Genomic DNA, 18,304 nt, shown 5'->3' with positions numbered 1-18,304 from the left:
GTCTTGATTTGTTTTGAATGTATTACAATATTTGTTTCCCGCACACTTCAAAATTACTAAAAAAATAATTCTTCATTTGTTCCTAATTCTGCTATATTCTGAAAATAATGCACAGTTCATTTACAGACATTGAAACTTTGTGGTGTGCTAGGAAAATAAAAAAAGTGTAAAGCATTCCTCCAGCACACCCCCAGTACCCAGCATGATGGTCATAAATCCTCTCACTTTGAAGTCAGAGAAAGAAAAGTAACTAAGCTCACTCGGAAGGCAGAGCCTGACATTTGAACTCGGTCTTTGAATGCACAGCACGTGACAAGTGAAGAATAAAATGTATAGGCCTGTTTACAGAAAGTAAGCACGTATGGAAGAATACAATACACAACAGGGTCTAACTCTAGCTGGACAGCCTAAAACAAATGAAGCCAGCAAATAAAGCAAACAACTGAGTTACAAAACACAACACCAGTAGTAAGCAATGAGCAGAATGTATTCCCACAGAAGCTTTCAGAATGTCCCAAAAAAGTCTTAAGCAAACCAGACAGATGCACAGTCAAGGGATGTGGAATTCCTATAGCCCGATGCCCGGGACATATTGTTTGGTGTCAAGGGCAACAAGTTTTAATATGCATTTTATCCTTGGGACAAGTAGGGCCAATCCCCTGCAGCACAAACCCTTTGGCTGGCAGTTTACAGTACCACATTGTGGATCAGGGGAGGGAATTCTCTACAATTAGGGTACTTAATTACAATTAAGGTACTTACAATTAAGGTAATTAATTATATGTAATATATGTGTTAATGCTGTTCAAAATTGTATATATGGTTCATTAATGCAAAGCCTTTATTATTAGGTTGAGCACTAAAAGTAAATGTTTTAATCTCAGCCTGCACTACTGACGATGGTTCCAGTATAAAAGTGTACACACAATTTCAAAGTTCAGTAATATGAGGCTCTGTATAATGCACCCAGAATACTCTCTGATTATATGCAAATATTTGCAGAAGCTTGAAAGCAAGAGTGATGATTCTTTGCTTTCAAAATAAAACGTTCACAAAAAAATGCATGTAAGAAAATAAAACATTTAGCTAAACTACTGTAAGATTTTAGGTACCATATCTTTGCAACATCATTTAGTAACATGTTGATGTAGGTTAGTATTTCCCAAAAATATTCAGAATGGAATATCAGTGTAACCAGTTTAAATACGAATATGGAAAACAAAAATAAACAAGCATTGGCAAAGTTAGTGGGGCTGAAATTGGTGGTCAGCCTTTTGGTTTTGTCAAGGCGTGACTTGTTTAGGCATGGTTTTTGTAAAACCTTAACAGTGTGGGAGCTGCTGGGTCCTCACCATTCTAACAAGCGTTGGCAAAAGCAAAACAAAAATGTTGGTCTCAGCACACATTGCTACAGCGGTTCTGGGCACTGAACAAAACTACTTTGTGTGCCAATATGCTCCTTCTAAAAGAGCAAAATACTGTCACTTACAGGGACGCCAGCTGATAGACAGACGGAGAGACACAGAATAAAAAACAAAACAAAAGGTCATGGTTAACGCCAGATCTAATTAGAGGCCCAATTATTAAAGAAAGTCTCAAAAGTGCATCCATGGTATATATATCCTTGCATTAAGTGAATATGTACAGTTTCCATGAATTCACAAAAATGTACAGTAGGCCAAGAAATAGTACTCCCAGAAAATATTTGTTAAACTGCATTTTAGCATGAGCAAATATGCAGGTGTAGATTTGCTTATGTGAAAATCTGAATGTTTTCAAGTTCACTTTTCCTCCAATCCCTTTTTTTCCAAACCCTGGGAGAAGTTTTAAGTCTGCCACTGTCAGTAGTAAATTTCCAACCGTTCTCAGTATGGGAAATGATTAGAGAAGAATTGGTGAAAACCCTTAAAACATGCACGTTAGTAAGTTTGCACAGACTAAAAAGGGCATTCCAACCCTGGAACTATTGCTTACCACTACCTTCAGCCCCAGTATTTAAACCTGCAGAAACATAGCAGCATAAGGGAACTGCTAGTATTCAAACACTATTATGGTATGAACCCTGGCATAATCAGAGAGGCTGTATCAGAACTCTTATATAATGAGATTGTTGCGTAATTTGTTGCCCCATTACATGGCACAAAGGGGACAAGTGGATTTTGTAACAGGACAAGTAGATATTTTATTAAATTCCACACCACTGACAGTTTAATAGGCTTCGCCCTAAAGTGACGATGTTACATTAAGCACTGCATAAATCAAATTTGCGTCCATTTGTTTAATGAAAACAATTAAAGTTTCAATGGAAATTAAAGTTTCAACAGATACAGACTGCAAAACATCAAAACCAACAAGTTCCTAAAGTACTAAAACATATCAGCAGCGGTGCTTCTTAAAAATAAAAAATACATGTACACATAGTGCTATAGAAATAGCAGAACTTTTCCTGAATATTGCAGGGAGTCTTGGAGCAAGTCAACGCAGTCACATCCTCCTGTTTCAACACCCACAGCATGCTCCGCAAGATCTACAGATGGATCCCCACCGAAACCAGAAGGACGGTCAGCCAGGCCCTCGTCAGCAGCAGACTGGACTATGGCAATGCTCTCTACACGGGAACCACGGCCAAACTCCAGAAGCGACTCCAACGCATACAGAAAGCATCTGCACGCCTGATCCTCGACATCCCTCGCCACAGCCACGTCACAGAACACCTGAAAGACCTGCACTGGCTCCCTGTCAACAAGAGGATCACCTTCAAGCTTCTCAACCACGCTCACCAGGCACTCCACAACACCGGACCAGCATACCTCAACACACGACTCACCTTCTACACCCCGAACTGCCAGCTCCACTCTGCTGACCTAGCCCTCGCCACCGTCCCAGGCATCCGTAGAAAGACCGTCGGCTGTAGGTCATTCTCCCACCTCACCGCCAAGACCTGGAACACCTTCCCCATCGACCTACGGCAGACCCAGGACCTACTGACCTTCAGGAGACTCCTCAAGACCTGGCTGTTCGAGCAGTAGCAGCCCCCCCCGCGCGCTGTGAGACCCTCGCGGGTGTACAGTGCGCTTAACAAATGTTTTGGATTGATTTACTGAGGATCATTCAGAACTGGTTAAGAATTTTGTAAAGCAGTATGTTTTTAGGTCTCGACTATTCTATCACATAAGTGATAAATAGAAGAGAGTATGGAGGGCACACCAAGCTCTGAAACCACCAGGCGGATTACGTCGAGTGCATGTGCCCGTGCTTGCCGTTTGCTCCCCCCCAGCCGCCTCGCATCCTCGCATTAATCAGCCCTCCTCCAAAGACTTGTTTACAGTGCTGCCAGCCTATCGCGTGCCCGCCGCATCAGACTTCAAGGAAAGGCTGCCGCTCCCCCACCCGCCGCATCAGTCGTCAAAGGAATGCTCCCCGCACCCCGCCACAGCAATGCTTTTTTCACTGCCGGTTATACTAGGGCACATAGAGCCATCTCACCTCCCGATTACACTAACCACACAGGATCATGGCTACAATACAGTATGCAGACCGTTGAAATACGGACATGATCCTAGCCGTAACTTTTTTATTCCACCCGCATGATCACGCTTATGACAGTGTTAAGACCATGAGGTTCATTATAGCGATACCTGCACGATAATACCGATCCTTGCTTCATCTCACCAACACGGGGCGCTTTGCCCAATACCACATTTCCTTGCATACAGTATTAAGTGAGTTATAACCACCACAGCTCACTACTTAAAACCCATGTCAGCGCCATTGAATAACCGTCCCCTCCTTCTCTCCCTGCGAACCCTGATTCCTGTCGGACCAAACAACGTGAATATCACTCTCGTAACTAACTGCCTATGGGTTCCTATTTCCTCTCTGTTTACATTTCCCTCCCCCTCGCGCTTTCTTTTCTCTCCCTCTTTCGGCCCTTTGATGCTTGTTATCCTACTCTTGCAGAGCGGCTTCCATTGTACTGAGGCCGATTTCAGCCACTACAGCAGACTCGTGGCGGCGACAAAGTGCCTTCATTCAAGGCTTATGTATTCGCACAGCTGCTCCCGCTGCACAAAGGGGAGGGGGCAGGGAGAGCCGGGGCGGGTGAGCCACTCAGATAGCATAATGGCAGAACCCAGATCCTGCATAATCGCATGTGTGAGTGAGGCTTGCATGGACGCAGGCACTGATTGCGTACTTTGGGCTCTGAGTTGTCTCGGTGACTACCATTCATCTATACATCCATCCGTGTATCCACTCCCTCATCCATCCATCTACTCACTAAGCCTTCCATCCATGCCTCCATCCACTCACTGAGCCTTCCATCCATGCATCCATCCACTCACTGAGCCTTCCATCCATGCATCCATCCATCCACTCACTGATCCTTCCATCCATCCATCCATCCATCAACTCACTGATCCATCCATCCATCCATCCACTCACTGATCCATCCATCCACGCATCCATCCATCCATGCACTAATCCATCCATCCATCCATCCACGCACTAATCCATCCATCCATCCATCCATCCATCCACGCACTAATCCATCCATCCATCCATCCATCCACTCACTAATCCATCCATCCACGGATCCATCCATCCATCCATCCACGGATCCATCCATCCATCCATCCACGGATCCATCCATCCACGGATCCATCCATCCATCGATCCATCCATCCATCCATCCACGGATCCATCCATCCATCCACGGATCCATCCATCCATCCACGGATCCATCCATCCATCCATCCACGGATCCATCCATCCATCCATCCACGGATCCATCCATCCATCCATCCACGGATCCATCCATCCATCCATCCACGGATCCATCCATCCATCCACGGATCCATCCATCCATCCACGGATCCATCCATCCATCCACGGATCCATCCATCCATCCACGGATCCATCCATCCATCCACGGATCCATCCATCCATCCACGGATCCATCCATCCATCCATCCACGGATCCATCCATCCATCCATCCACGGATCCATCCATCCATCCATCCACGGATCCATCCATCCATCCATCCACGGATCCATCCATCCATCCACGGATCCATCCATCCATCCACGGATCCATCCATCCATCCACGGATCCATCCATCCATCCACGGATCCATCCACTGAACGCCACAGCAACACTCCGCGCGCCACAGCAACACTCCGCGCGCCACAGCAACACTCCGCGCGCCACAGCAACACTCCGCGCGCCACAGCAACACTCCGCGCGCCACAGCAACACTCCGCGCGCCACAGCAACACTCCGCGCGCCACAGCAACACTCCGCGCGCCACAGCAACACCCCGCGCGCCACAGCAACACCCCGCGCGCCACAGCAACACCCCGCGCGCCACAGCAACACCCCGCGCGCCACAGCAACACCCCGCGCGCCACAGCAACACCCCGCGCGCCACAGCAACACCCCGCGCGCCACAGCAACACCCCGCGCGCCACAGCAACACCCCGCGCGCCACAGCAACACCCCGCGCGCCACAGCAACAGCATCACTTGGCACCACTGAACACCACAGCATCACTCAGCACCACTGAACGCCACAGCATCGCTCAGCACCACTGAACGCCACAACATAACTCTGTGCAACCATTCAATTCAACAACAACTGGTTCAAATATGTTCTCTCAATGTTTCAAGCTTTATACAAATGTCACCAAAAAAATGTTAATATTTCACTTCTGTTCTTGGATGTTCGTCACAATAAAATACAATGAACATACTCTTCCCAAAAGTTATTTACAAAAGTTTAAGCTATTGCCATTATAAATTACAATAACTTTTATTTAAGTATTAATTATTTTTAAAAAATAAAAGCCATTGTTATTTGTAATATCAATACATCTAAGTCATGTAAATACAACACATATTGCATTACAAATGCTATAGATGTCACATTTGCGAAAGTTAAAACTATTGGCATTGTAAATGACAAAGCTATTAATTTCGCTATTTTCAAAACCAACACAAATGAAAAAATTGTCATTTACAATACCAATAGCTCAAACTTTCCTAATGCGAGACCTATTGCATTGCAAATGCTTGTTTTTATTTTCAAATGTGCCATAGCTGATGGTTAGCAGTACCACTGACATAATTAAGTGTTCTGGCGGTACCAATTTTACCTTAAATCCTGTTTAAAACTATGCATTATGTTATGACCATGATTTAGGGGCTAGTTACAAGTTGGCCCGAAACACAGTTTGCGTCCAATCTCGATCATCTGAGTTAGCTGATAATGCCGCACTTGAAAGATTTTCTTGCAACTACAATTTTACAAGGTTTCAATTAGGAAAAAAAGAAAATCTGCAGAAATCAGATTATCAAATTCTGATGCTGCAGAATATTCCTTATTCCAATCTGGAAAAACCTTAATGTGGGCGGTAATTTTTCCACATCGTAATACCATAGGATCTTGGAATTATCTAAAGTCAAAGTCTTCAGCCACTAGATGTGGCCAGCTCTTGATGATGGCCTAAGTATAGATAGTGATGAGGTGGATAGGATGGGGTTGACCAATCTGAATATGTATTCCTTTTATGTTTTCCATGAATTCCTTGTAGGTATAAAAGCATGTAAATGTGATCATAAATGTATGTTTTTGGCCAAAACCAATCACTGGATACTCTGCCGGTGCAGACTGCACTTTCTGTTTTTAAACTAGTAATATGCTTTTTTAGCTCTCGTAATTGCATCACATCAGGTTCTGGGCTATTCCTGTGACTATTTGTGATATTTTATCCTGCGCCGTCACTACCCTCGTTCTAATTAGCGCCGTATTCATCTATACTACTATAATAAAGTAAGAACTTTCAGGCTTTGAGGCGGGTAAACTCGGGAACCACGGCGCCAATCTACACACCCGATACACCGTTGAAATCGTCAGGGTGTGTAGATGGTTATAGGCTATATAAATGTAAAAAATAAACAGTATTTACAATATTTATATTTTAAAAAAGTAGTCCCCCAAAGTAGCGCCAGCCGCGACGTGCGTGCTCACGTCAGGAGCACGGGGAGGAGCGGCGGACATGGAGCGGGGGAGGAGGAGTGGTAACGTCAGGAGCAGCGGCCAGGCCAGCAGCGGTGCGAGCGGACAGGCGGGAGGAGCGGCGGCGGAGGAGGAGCGGCGGACATGGCGCGGGGGAGGAGCGGTCAGGTGAGGAGCAGCGGACAGGCCAGCGGCGGTGCGAGCGGACAGGCGGGAGGAGCGCCGGCGGAGTTAAGGGGACCCATGTCGGGGCAGGCGAGGGTCGGGGCAGGCGGGGGTCGGGGCGGGCGGGGGTCGGGGCGGGCGGGGGTCGGGGCGGGCGGGCTGTTGTAGTCATGAGGTCAGGCCACTCTGAAATATGCATAGTGGGAGAGTGGTTACTTTTTAAAGATTTGCCCTGCCTAGCAACGAAAGTGGGAGTTCGCTCCAGAGAGATATGATGTACACAAGTCCTTTGAGAAGTGGGGCCGGGCAGGCGGGGTGACTGGCCGGGCGGGGGCCCGGCCTGATAGACAATGTAGGGGCGGGCGGGGATCGGGGAAGCTGCCTGTTGCTCCCGGACAAGGTCGGGACGGGCTGCTAGTTTTATATATTTGTTGGAAGTTAAGGAGATAGGTCCCGGGACGTGGGGTAGGCTGGACCGTGTATAATTTTTGAAAAACAAGTGCCACCCCCACCAATTTTCAGTGCTCTTTACTGCGAGCAAACAAATCAAGAAATGAATCACCGATCTGTTTGGTATATTTATTTCTACCTGTTGATTAATAAGTTCAACGTATAAGCTTCAACGAGTTGTCCGAGGAAGACACTCAACATATAATCAATACTAGACAAAAAAAGAATATATATAACAAAATTCACGAAAACAATTTCGAACAAGGGAGAACACACAATTAGTGTAATACATATTTCATAATGAATGGTCATTTAGCAACATTCATTTCATAGTGAATGGTCATTTAACATTCATTAGATTGATCGGAACATTTGCTCATCCAAAAACAATATGTACTCAATGAAGGAGACACGTTCTAGGAAAACAATGGGAGAATGCAGACGAATTAATCAAATAGCCAGTGGAACCAAGAAAACAATTATGTATTCTCTGTGCATTCCTCCAATGATGCCGACGCGTTTCGAGACCGTGAGACAAGTTAACGGACTCTCATCAGGGCTCATTCAATCTGGATCTAAAAGTGTGTGTTAAAAACAAAAACAAAAAAGAGAGCGACATGTCACCATTGTGTTCAGTACCCGGGTGACTGCCCCCACTGCCCCTCTAGGCCCTTTTAATACCTGAAAGTGGCTCCGGAGGCCTGATCTCGGGGATCTGTGTACACCAAAACTTGTAGTGGGACCTTGTTATCTGTAAGATAACATAAAACTTAAAATGCCGTCAGGCATTGCATAATCATTAAATACACGCGCGGGGAGACCCGCGAAACATCAAGAAAGAAATCATCGTATTCATACCTAGGACAGTACCGGGATAAATCCCTGCCCCTTTCTTATTTCAAATGTCCCGTCATTCCTTCTTTGGACCTGTGGAGTGCGAACCAAAGTAGCCGCATTAGGCTATTGTACCAACTCACAAATTAAGGTAGCGCAAACAATGTTTACAGAAACAAAGATTATGCAGCCGCCTACCTGGAGACTCAGCGTTTTGTCAGTGGTCTCCGGTAAATGGGCGCGCTGTTCGTTCTGGTGGAGGCAAGAGAGCGTAGTAATGTGTTAAAAGCCTGCCAGTAGTCATACTGTTTGTGTTTCAGGCGGGGTGAGTTTTTAAATCTCAGATATTAAGTGCAAATTTACCTTAGCTTCAGTTTCTGTGGATCTCAACCAAATCAGTGATCCTTCGTGCGTTAGGGTGAAGCAGGTAATGGCAGAGTGGCATTTAATCCCATAAAAATGTCTGTAGCCTGTCAAACAAAGGCGGAAGACTCGTCAGTGAACGTCTCCATTTGCGCATACAAAGCGTAACATTGAGTGTTGTGTGGAGCACTCACCAGCTCAGTAGGCACTCCGTTGTCAGTCTATTCAGGTTCGATTCCGAATCAGTACTGCCATGTTTGGGGCGGAGTTATAAACCTTTATTTAGCGCTTAGAATTCTGGGACATGTAGTTTAAAAAGAGGTAAACAGGATTAAAGCCTCGATACTTCAGACATGGTGTTTAGTCCAGTTTGGGCACTGTTAAATCGCATAATTAAGTACGCCTCCTTGCGCAGGAGGGTTTCCTCGATATCAACAAGACCTTTTTTAGTGGGCATTGTATACAACACAGTCCAGGAGAAATCAGTTTCTGTATGTGATTTATCAAGAAAGTGTTGGACCATTGGGGCACTGAGCACTTTATTTTTGATACGAGATCGATGCTGTGTTATCCTGGTGTTCACCTGCTGGTTGGTCTTCCCTATGTACAATTTAGGGCAACCGCAGGTAATGGCGTACACAACATTTTTGGTCCTGCAGTTGGAGAACCCTTTATTGGTCCATTTTACCTGCTTGTGTTGAAATTCAGAACCTTCTAGGCAGGACCCACAGGACACGCAATTACCACATTTGTGGTGCCCCTCAACTGGTTTGAGGCCCCATTTGGATAAGAGGTCTTGCTTGGGTTTGGATGTGGCAATGTCGGCACGTACCAAGTGTTGGCCGATACTTCTGTTTTTTCTGTAGGCAAAAATCGGCCTGGGGAAGGGACACTCCAGTTCTTCCAATAGGTGCCAATTCTTTAGGACCATTTGTCTGACGCGATGTGTGTCAGGACCAAAAGTTGTGACACAGACCATCTGTTCTAGTTCATTTTTTGTTTTATTCTGCAGTAAGCTTTCTCTTGGTGTATATCGAGCCCTTTTATATGAATGTTTGAGCATCTTTTTGGGGTACCCACGAGTAATCATTTCATCACAGAACTTTTCAGCGTGATGGTCGAAGTCCTCCAAACTTGAACAATTTCTCCGTATGCGGAGTAGTTGTCCATATGGTAGGTTACTTTTCAAATTGCGCGGGTGGGCACTCCGGTGATGGAGGATGGTGTTTTTGTCCGTTTTTTTGCGATAGAGTGAGGATTTAAGGCGCCCCTCTGGACAGGTGATTTGGACGTCCAAAAACGTCATCACAGTTTTGCTCTGTTCAAGGGAAAATGCAATATCCTGGTGTTTATTATTAAGCCACTGGTGGAAGGACATCAACTCGGCGTGGCTCCCCTGCCACAGGAGCCACACGTCGTCGATGTACCGTAACCACTGCTTAATGTGTTTCTGGAAGGGATTGTTGTTTTCAATGAACATTTGTTCATATTGTGCCATATACAGAATGGCTACCTCCGGCGCATAAGGACAGCCCATGGCTGTCCCTTTGATTTGCATGTAGAATTGGTCATTGAATCGGAAGTAATTCTTTTTCAATGTCAATTCAGCCAGTTTTACAATGAATTGAGTTGGTACTCTATGGGGTCGTTCTCTGGTGTCCAAATACATCTCGATCACCTCAAGTGCCTCGTCTTGAGGGATCTGTGTATATAAGGACGTCACGTCCATTGTGACCATAATTTCAGATTCGGAATCAAATTCCATGCCCTCAACTTTAGCTAAAAAATCCGTAGTGTCCTTGAGATAGGACCTTACCCCACTGACAAAGGGTTTTAGGAAAAAATCAATGTATTTGGAAATAGGCTCCAAACACGAGTCACAACCCGAGACGATCGGTCGTCCCGGGGGGTCAGTCAAGTTTTTATGGATCTTCGGGAGGAGGTACAAGACAGGGGTTCTAGGGAACTTCTTCACAAGAAATTCACTTTCCTTAACTCCTACGAACCCACTGTCTTTGCCATCCTGGATGAGTTGCATGATCAATCCTTGGATTTCTTTAACAGGGTCTCCCTGCAGTTTCCTATACCATGTTGTATTCTCAACCTGCAGTTGGCCTTCCATTAAATATTTGTCTTTGGGCCACAGTACCACGGCCCCGCCTTTGTCAGCAGGCTTTATCAGGACGGAATGATCTTCTTGTAAATTCCTAAGTGCTTGTCTTTGTCCTTTACTCACATTGGAGGGGACATGCTTTTTTTGTTTCTCAAATTTGTTGATGGAGGACAATAATACTTGCTCATATGCAAGAACTTGCTTAGGAATGTTTTGATGTGGGATGAAGTTTGACTTGTTCCTCAACCCAGTCGTTTCAGTGTTTGCAGTGGGTGGTTGGTTGGCAAAAAATGCCCGAAGGCGTATTTTGCGGCAAAAAGCAATCATCTCCATCTTCAGTTTAGTGTAATCAGTCTGTTGGCTAGGAACAAATTTGAGCCCCAAATTAAGCACAGATGCCTCGTCCTGAGTAAGTTGTTTGGTAGATAAATTGACAATATTATTTGGAGCCACTATGATTGGTAGTGGTTCCTGCGCGTGCGCATTTCCCACGGTACTTTGTGTCTTGTTTTGCCCTGTTGGTTTTTGTCTAAAAAAAGACACCTGTTTTTTATTGGAATTACCCTTCGGATCAGACCCAGAGGAGTCAGATGAGGAGGATGTTTCTGAAAAGGTCTTGAAACGATTCCGTGACCGGCCCTGAAATTTATAGAGTGCGCCGCGCGAGTCAGCCTGAGTATAATAGTCGTCCTTCAGGAAGGGGTATGCTTTTTCCAAACTGAAGGATTTGGCGTCTTTCTCGTACTGTGAGGTTTTATTGTTAATTGTAATATCCCGAAAAGCCAGAATTTCCTTTTCAATTTTTTCAATTAAGGATTTTGCATCAGGGACTACAGTACTGTCCAGAATACTTTTGGTGAGTTCTTGAATTTCTTCCAGTTCCTTCTGACATAAGCGTTGTGCGGTCTCAATGGTATGGACCATGAGGTCCCGACTACACTTCGTATTGATGCAACTGAATCCTTTCTTATATTCAGCGTCATCCGTAAATATTACCGGGACATTCTTTACTTGAAGACCCCAGGGGATAGTACCTCCCCTTAGGTGCTTCAACAAGAAATGCCCATGCAATTCCGTTCTAATGTGTTTTTTACTAAGTCTCGTTAGTTTGTCGGACTCGTTCTGTTGTTGTGCCGAGGTACTTAGGGCAACGTCAGGGAAGAGGTCTGACTCACACAGAGATTTAATATGGCTCTCAGAAAATGAAAGAGTGTCTTTCTCGGACATCCCAAATGAAGGACAATGTGTCCTTCCTCCTATTATATGTTGAGTGTCTTCCTCGGACAACTCGTTGAAGCTTATACGTTGAACTTATTAATCAACAGGTAGAAATAAATATACCAAACAGATCGGTGATTCATTTCTTGATTTGTTTGCTCGCAGTAAAGAGCACTGAAAATTGGTGGGGGTGGCACTTGTTTTTCAAAAAAAAAAAGTTTTATATATTTGGCATCTCACTCACCTGATAGCACTCGCCTTTGTCCTCGGTCCGCCACGTCTTGTGCCGATTGTGCGGAGGGACGAGAAGGTGTCAGTTTCACTTCCGGTTAGTCGGATCGCCAACCGGAATTGTAGTTAGCACTCTAGCTTCTGTTCACCAGCCTCTCAGCCTTACAAAAGGCAGGGCTGGGCAGCGGACGCGCGCAGCAGTGCGCCAAAGGCAAGCCAGTCTGCGCTGGACCGCTGCCAGGACCCCTGCCCGTTTTATCTTAAACTTAGTTTATTTTGTCTTTTCCTTTTTAATAGTCGCCAGCAAAATATCCCTGCTTAATTACTCTAGTCAAGAGTTGAAAGATCTTAACCCTCTATTATTCAACCAATTAGTCGGACTAGAAGTTGCTACAATCAGTGGGGTGCATACGACTCCCTGTTCTAATTTACCAGCTCCCCCTTATGAAACTCAAGTCTCTTGTACATCTACTTACACTAAAACTTTCAGACTACTAAAAGCACTATATTTCAATGCACGTTCCATCCCTAAACATGCGGTTGAAATATGGAGTCTTATTGACTCGGAATCACCAGATATTTTGCTTCATTACAGAAACCTGGTTACATGAGCATGCCTTTCCAGATGTAGCCATTGCGTATCCTTCACAATACAACATAATAAGAGTGGACAGGGAAAAGAATAGAGGAGGTGGTCTACTCATAGCTACAACTCCGGATGTGAACATTACCTCTCTAAAGTCTATATGCACAAATAAAATGGAACTATGTGTTTATAAAATGGATGGTCTGTTAGGAGGAACATGGAGAGGAGCATTGGAATATAGCCCTCCAGGCCCCAAAAATGACTTTCCATATAAGCTATTGGAGATTATTGCTCCACATGTATTAGCCTCTGACGCTTTCCTTCCTTTAGGTGATTTTAACTACCATGCAGAACTATTACATGACTGCCACGGATCAGTCAGTTTATCTCAAGTATCAGTACCCTGGAACTAGTCCAATTGGTAATTGGGCCTACGCATATCGCGGGTCACACACTTGACTAACTGTTAACAAACTCTATAGTGGTTATGGTTGAGTCTCGGTTCCCATTATTGTGGTCGGATCATTTTCGAATAAAATGTGTTTTTCTAGATAATACCATCAATGCGGTCGGTCTTCTGTAAGGAAGTAGTTTGGAGACGATCTTGGTGTAAAGTCACCTTACCTCTCTTTACTGCTACCTTCAGGCCAGCTCCACCTAGCCCAACTGATAATATCGATCAATGTGCAATTTCCCTAGATAGAACAATAACCAATGCTTTGGACAAAATTGCTCCTTTTACCAAAGTTACAATTAAAGCCCGAGCCGCTCCTTGGTTCACTGACCAATTAAAGCTAGGGAAGCTCCCTTGCAGGACCATGGAGCGGAAATGGAGGGAAACTAAAGACCCAATAGATCGTGAATTATATAAAAGGTGTTCACTATGAGACAAACAAGAAAATTATTTCTTCTAAATCGTATCGAGAAGCAGCAAATTCAAATAAAGAGCTCTATCAAATTCTAAAAGAATTCTCTACTCCGCCTGTTCGGACACAACTTTCTACCTCTCAGGATTGGATAGTCTCTCTTTCAAAATGTTTTGATGATAAGATCATGGCTATTCATAATTTTTTCCCTGCACAAGATATTAGTAATGACACGGGAAACTCTTCAGCAACTGCCTTTGATCCCCCTCATATTTTGGAAGAATTTACCCAGTGTAGCTCTGAAGAAGTGACCGCAGCTTTCATAAAAATAAAATCTGGTTCACCTACAGACCCTTTGTCACCGAAAATCTTTCCAACTGTAGCCCCAGCGCTTTTAGACTGCCTCACAGATTTATTTAACAAATCATTGTCAGAATCGGAACTTCCTAAAATATGGAAAACTTCCAGAGTTAGGCCTATATTAAAAAAAATCTACAGAAGACCCAAAACTTCTTTCAAATTATCGTCCTATATTGTTGCTCCCTCACTTTGGTAAGATGCTTGAGTGACTGGTCAATAAAGAGCTCGTTGTCCATCGAAAGAGCCATGGATTGCTTGACCCCTCACAAGCTGGCTTTAGGGCAGCCCACAGTACCGAAATAGCTCCGCTGGAGGTAACTGACAATGTCAGGCTGGCATTGGATGGGGGGCAGTCATCTATCCTCGTCCTGCTAGATCTCTCTGCATTGTTCGACACCATTTCCCACAGCATTCTTGAACGTTGGCTTTGGGAGATTGGTGTCAGGGGAAAGGCTTTACTGTGGCTCAAAAACTATCTAACTGATCGTACTGCGATAGTACAGGTAGGAAATACCAGCTCCTGTAGTAGATCAGTCAGGATGGGAGTACCACAGGACTCTATTTTTGGTCTGACACTCTTCAACCTTTATGTGACCCCTCTGGCCAAAGTGATTAGGTCCTATGGCTTTGATGTCGTGTCGTATGCCGATGACACTCAGATCCTGGTCACTCTTGGTCCAGACCCATTGGAAACTAAGACCGGTTTCAAAGTTTGCATGTCTCAAATCGATAAGTGGATGTGCACAAACCACCTGCAGTTGAATGGAGGAAAAACCAAGATAATGCTCTCTGGCAAGGCTTATGAGCATTGGTCACCTGATTGGTGGCCCTCAAGCCTTGGCCTTTGTCCTACTCCAACTCAGTCAGTGTGAAATCTAGGCTTTCAAATGGACAACAAATTGGCAATGAAAGACCATGTAAATAAGACAGTTGGCTCCTGCTTCGGTGTTAAGCGTAGCCTGCGCAAAGTCTTTAAGTGGATTCCGACGGAGGTAAGAAAACCCCTAGTCCAGGGACTAATTATTAGTCGTATGGACTATGGGAACGCCCTGCTGGCTTCCACCAATGAAAACCTTTTTTCAAAGATGCAGGTTCTGGAGAACACAGCAGCGAGGCTGGTACTTAATCTCCCACCAAAATCCCCATTGGCACCCAGCCTGATACTTCTACACTGGCTGCCTGTAAAAAAAACACATACGCTTTAAGATTCTTTGCTTGACGCATAAGAATATGTACGTAAAAGGTCCAGATTTTTGGGCCAAAAAGTTAAGCTGGTATCAACCTGGTAGAACTTTGAGATCCAGCAACCAAGCACTCCTCGCATCTCCCAGAATCCGTACCACCCCATGTGGAGGGAGATCTTTCTCCTTCCTTGCTCCATCTTTCTGGAACAAACTGCCCTCATATCTACGCACCACAAGTGATCATAACTGTTTTCGTAGGAATTTAAAAACATGGCTGTTTGACATCTAACTACACCAAATCTAGTCCTTCTCAGTCATCCAAGAGCGCCATGATACTTTCGAGTGACATGTGCGCTTAATAAATATTCTATGATTTGATCTCTACGGGTTACAACTCTTTCTGAACTACAGCCAATATTTTAATCTCATTTACATAAAAGTGATTATAATAGTTAATGCTATAAATTACTAATTGTTTTTGGGTGGAATTAAATTTGCACTACAGATTTAACTCTTAGTCTTAATGTTTATATCCATACTATTTCTTTCATGTGAAAAAGCAAGACCAAGGATTTAAGATGTTTGTGGGAAAAGTGATAGTGTATCTATGTATTATAAGGAATAACATACCCTCTTCTGTATGTTAAAAGGATATTGCGAACCACCTGGAAGTTCTATGACTTTATAAATGAAGTCAGCCTTTGGCCTTGTTACTATATATGGCCATGGAACACCGCAGTGCCACATGATATCTTTATAATATATGGCAGGAATTTGTATCAGATATATAAAAGAGAATACAAATAAACAACTGTGCATTATGATTCCATACATGCGTCAGTAAAGTTGCAGAGCTTAGCACCTTGCATGTATTTTTTAAGCTTCTCCAACTTTGTGAAAGTATGAAAATGGTAAAGTCTTTTTTTTAGGTTTCCATAGCGCCACAGGTCCTGAATCACATTATAAAGTAACACGGTTACTAGTTTAGGGGAGCTGCTTACATCCTTTTCTCCATACTTAAGGTCCTGGGGCAGATATTCAAGTAGCGAGTGGGCAATGGGAAGTAATGTACTCACTGTCCAGCTGCCTCGCAGGGTGAATGAAAAAGGGACAGCAATTGCCTGCAGCTGGATATCCTGCTAGATTTCGGATTACAGCTAATAGGATGGGTGTGATGCAAAAGGAATGGACACGTTTATAAAGCAGATAGAGCTAATACTATACATTGAATGCGGGAGACTAGTGATATTTTTTCAACTATCAGTCATTTGGAAATGTCAACATAACCCTAAAATAGTAGTATAGGAGTATAATATAGCTTTCATGCCATGCTTTTCTTAAACCGTAGTATACCATATTCCCCTACGTTCCGATCTTTATATTGTTCCTTATACCACTTCTGAGAAAAATGGGTTTGAGAACTCTGCTGAGAACATTGTTCTTATGATCTAAAACCTAAATTCCATTAGCTTTCATAACTTATGGTAAGTTATGGTTAACAGCACCCTCAACTTCCCAGCCAATACATGACCATTAGACAAAACATGCCTGCGGCAGGATTTAAGGATGGCTATGGTTAGGGGGCACAAGACAATGGCCAGCGTCCTTGCCCTCTAAACATATCCTATGTCCACTGCCGCTGTGCTCGAAGGGAACTGTGCATGAGCTGCACCCATGCCCTTTGCTCAGTAACCATGCCTGCTGTACAAATCGGTTACCAGACAGGACCAATGTTCCTATCAATTAGACCCATCATGACTTAAGTTTTATAACTTTCATTTCTTGTTGATTTTTGACAGACCGCACTATATCGATATTCGCGGACCATCACCATTTCATCATGGCCAAATCAGAGGACACATCATGGATCATCGCCATAGCTTTCTCTGCCCTCATAAGCACTCTAAATGTATTTACCACATGAGATTTAAAGCTACATTACCGTTTCCTCTACCTCCCCCAAACTACGGTAACGCATCCTTGGAAAGCCTGACGATCCCCAAAGCCCACTCATACCAGTGTGCGTGTCTCCAAAGTTAGAGAGCTCCTCGGTCACACCAAGCACGAATTGTCCTTCACCGCGGTCTCCTCGCCACTGAATCCTGCGTCCCCCTCGTATGAATCTTGACAGCCTTTCAAGCTAAAAGGCGAAGATACTCTTTCCCGGTGTCCCGTTAAGTGGTGTGTTCACTCTCCACAGTTGCCTTTCTCGGCCTGTGTGTAATAATCTACTCCTTCATCTTGAAGAGCCGAGGCCCGTTTCTTCCCGCTCCGGTCGCCCCGTAGCGAGCATTCTCCGCCCCCGATAGCTCCACTCCCAGACTCCCCTGAGATACCGTCGCCACCTCCGGACTCAAGGCGCGGGTGCTACGCAACGCCAGAGCGGAAGTGCCCGCCCTCTAGCCCAACAGGATCAACGTGTAAGCGACAGTAAAATTAGCCAATTGGGGGCATAGCAACACCAAATGGGCGTATCTGTACACCACCCGCCAATTGCAATCGCGCTCCAGGGTTGACACACAGGTGGTGAATCAGGTGACAGCTGACGTCATAGCGGATAGAGGCGGTGACGCAGAGCGTGTTCCAGGGTCTGGGCGGTTCTAAAAGGATTCGTACGTCGGGAGCTGCATGGACTGAGCCAACAGGAGGGATTTAGAGAAAGGTTGGTCCGATAATGTAGTGAGAGTGCAGCCCAGTGAGCCGTGGAGTTGGTACAGGACTAAACACCTTACATTTATAGAAAACAGTAGAGAATTTAGAGATAGAAAATATTATTATACACCTGAGTCCCACCTTTTGGTTCCTTTAATTATTTTTACCACCCCTCCAGGTTTCTACTTAGTAAGGGGTTTCCAGAAACTGGATGCTTTCCTTTTGCCAAAAAGACGTCCGACTTGACTATTTTATTGGCCGTGCTAT

General features: G+C 44.6%; 1 protein-coding gene across 1 annotated transcript in view; it reads right to left on the bottom strand.

Moving 5' to 3' along the window:
* Positions 1 to 17,779, bottom strand: part of RNF41 (ring finger protein 41) — a 320,109-nt gene extending 302,330 nt beyond the window's left edge. Inside the window, exon 1 of the mRNA XM_078686225.1 lies at positions 17,402 to 17,779. The gene's annotated coding sequence lies outside the window, so the exon portion shown is untranslated. The remainder of the gene's footprint in view (positions 1 to 17,401) is intronic.
* Positions 17,780 to 18,304: the final 525 nt, after the last annotated feature.

The sequence above is a fragment of the Lissotriton helveticus genome, chromosome 1_1 (assembly GCF_964261635.1).
Source record: "Lissotriton helveticus chromosome 1_1, aLisHel1.1, whole genome shotgun sequence".
Lineage (NCBI taxonomy): Eukaryota > Metazoa > Chordata > Amphibia > Caudata > Salamandridae > Lissotriton > Lissotriton helveticus.
Note: the sequence above shows the minus strand (reverse complement) of the source record. Positions and strands in the feature narration are given on the sequence as shown.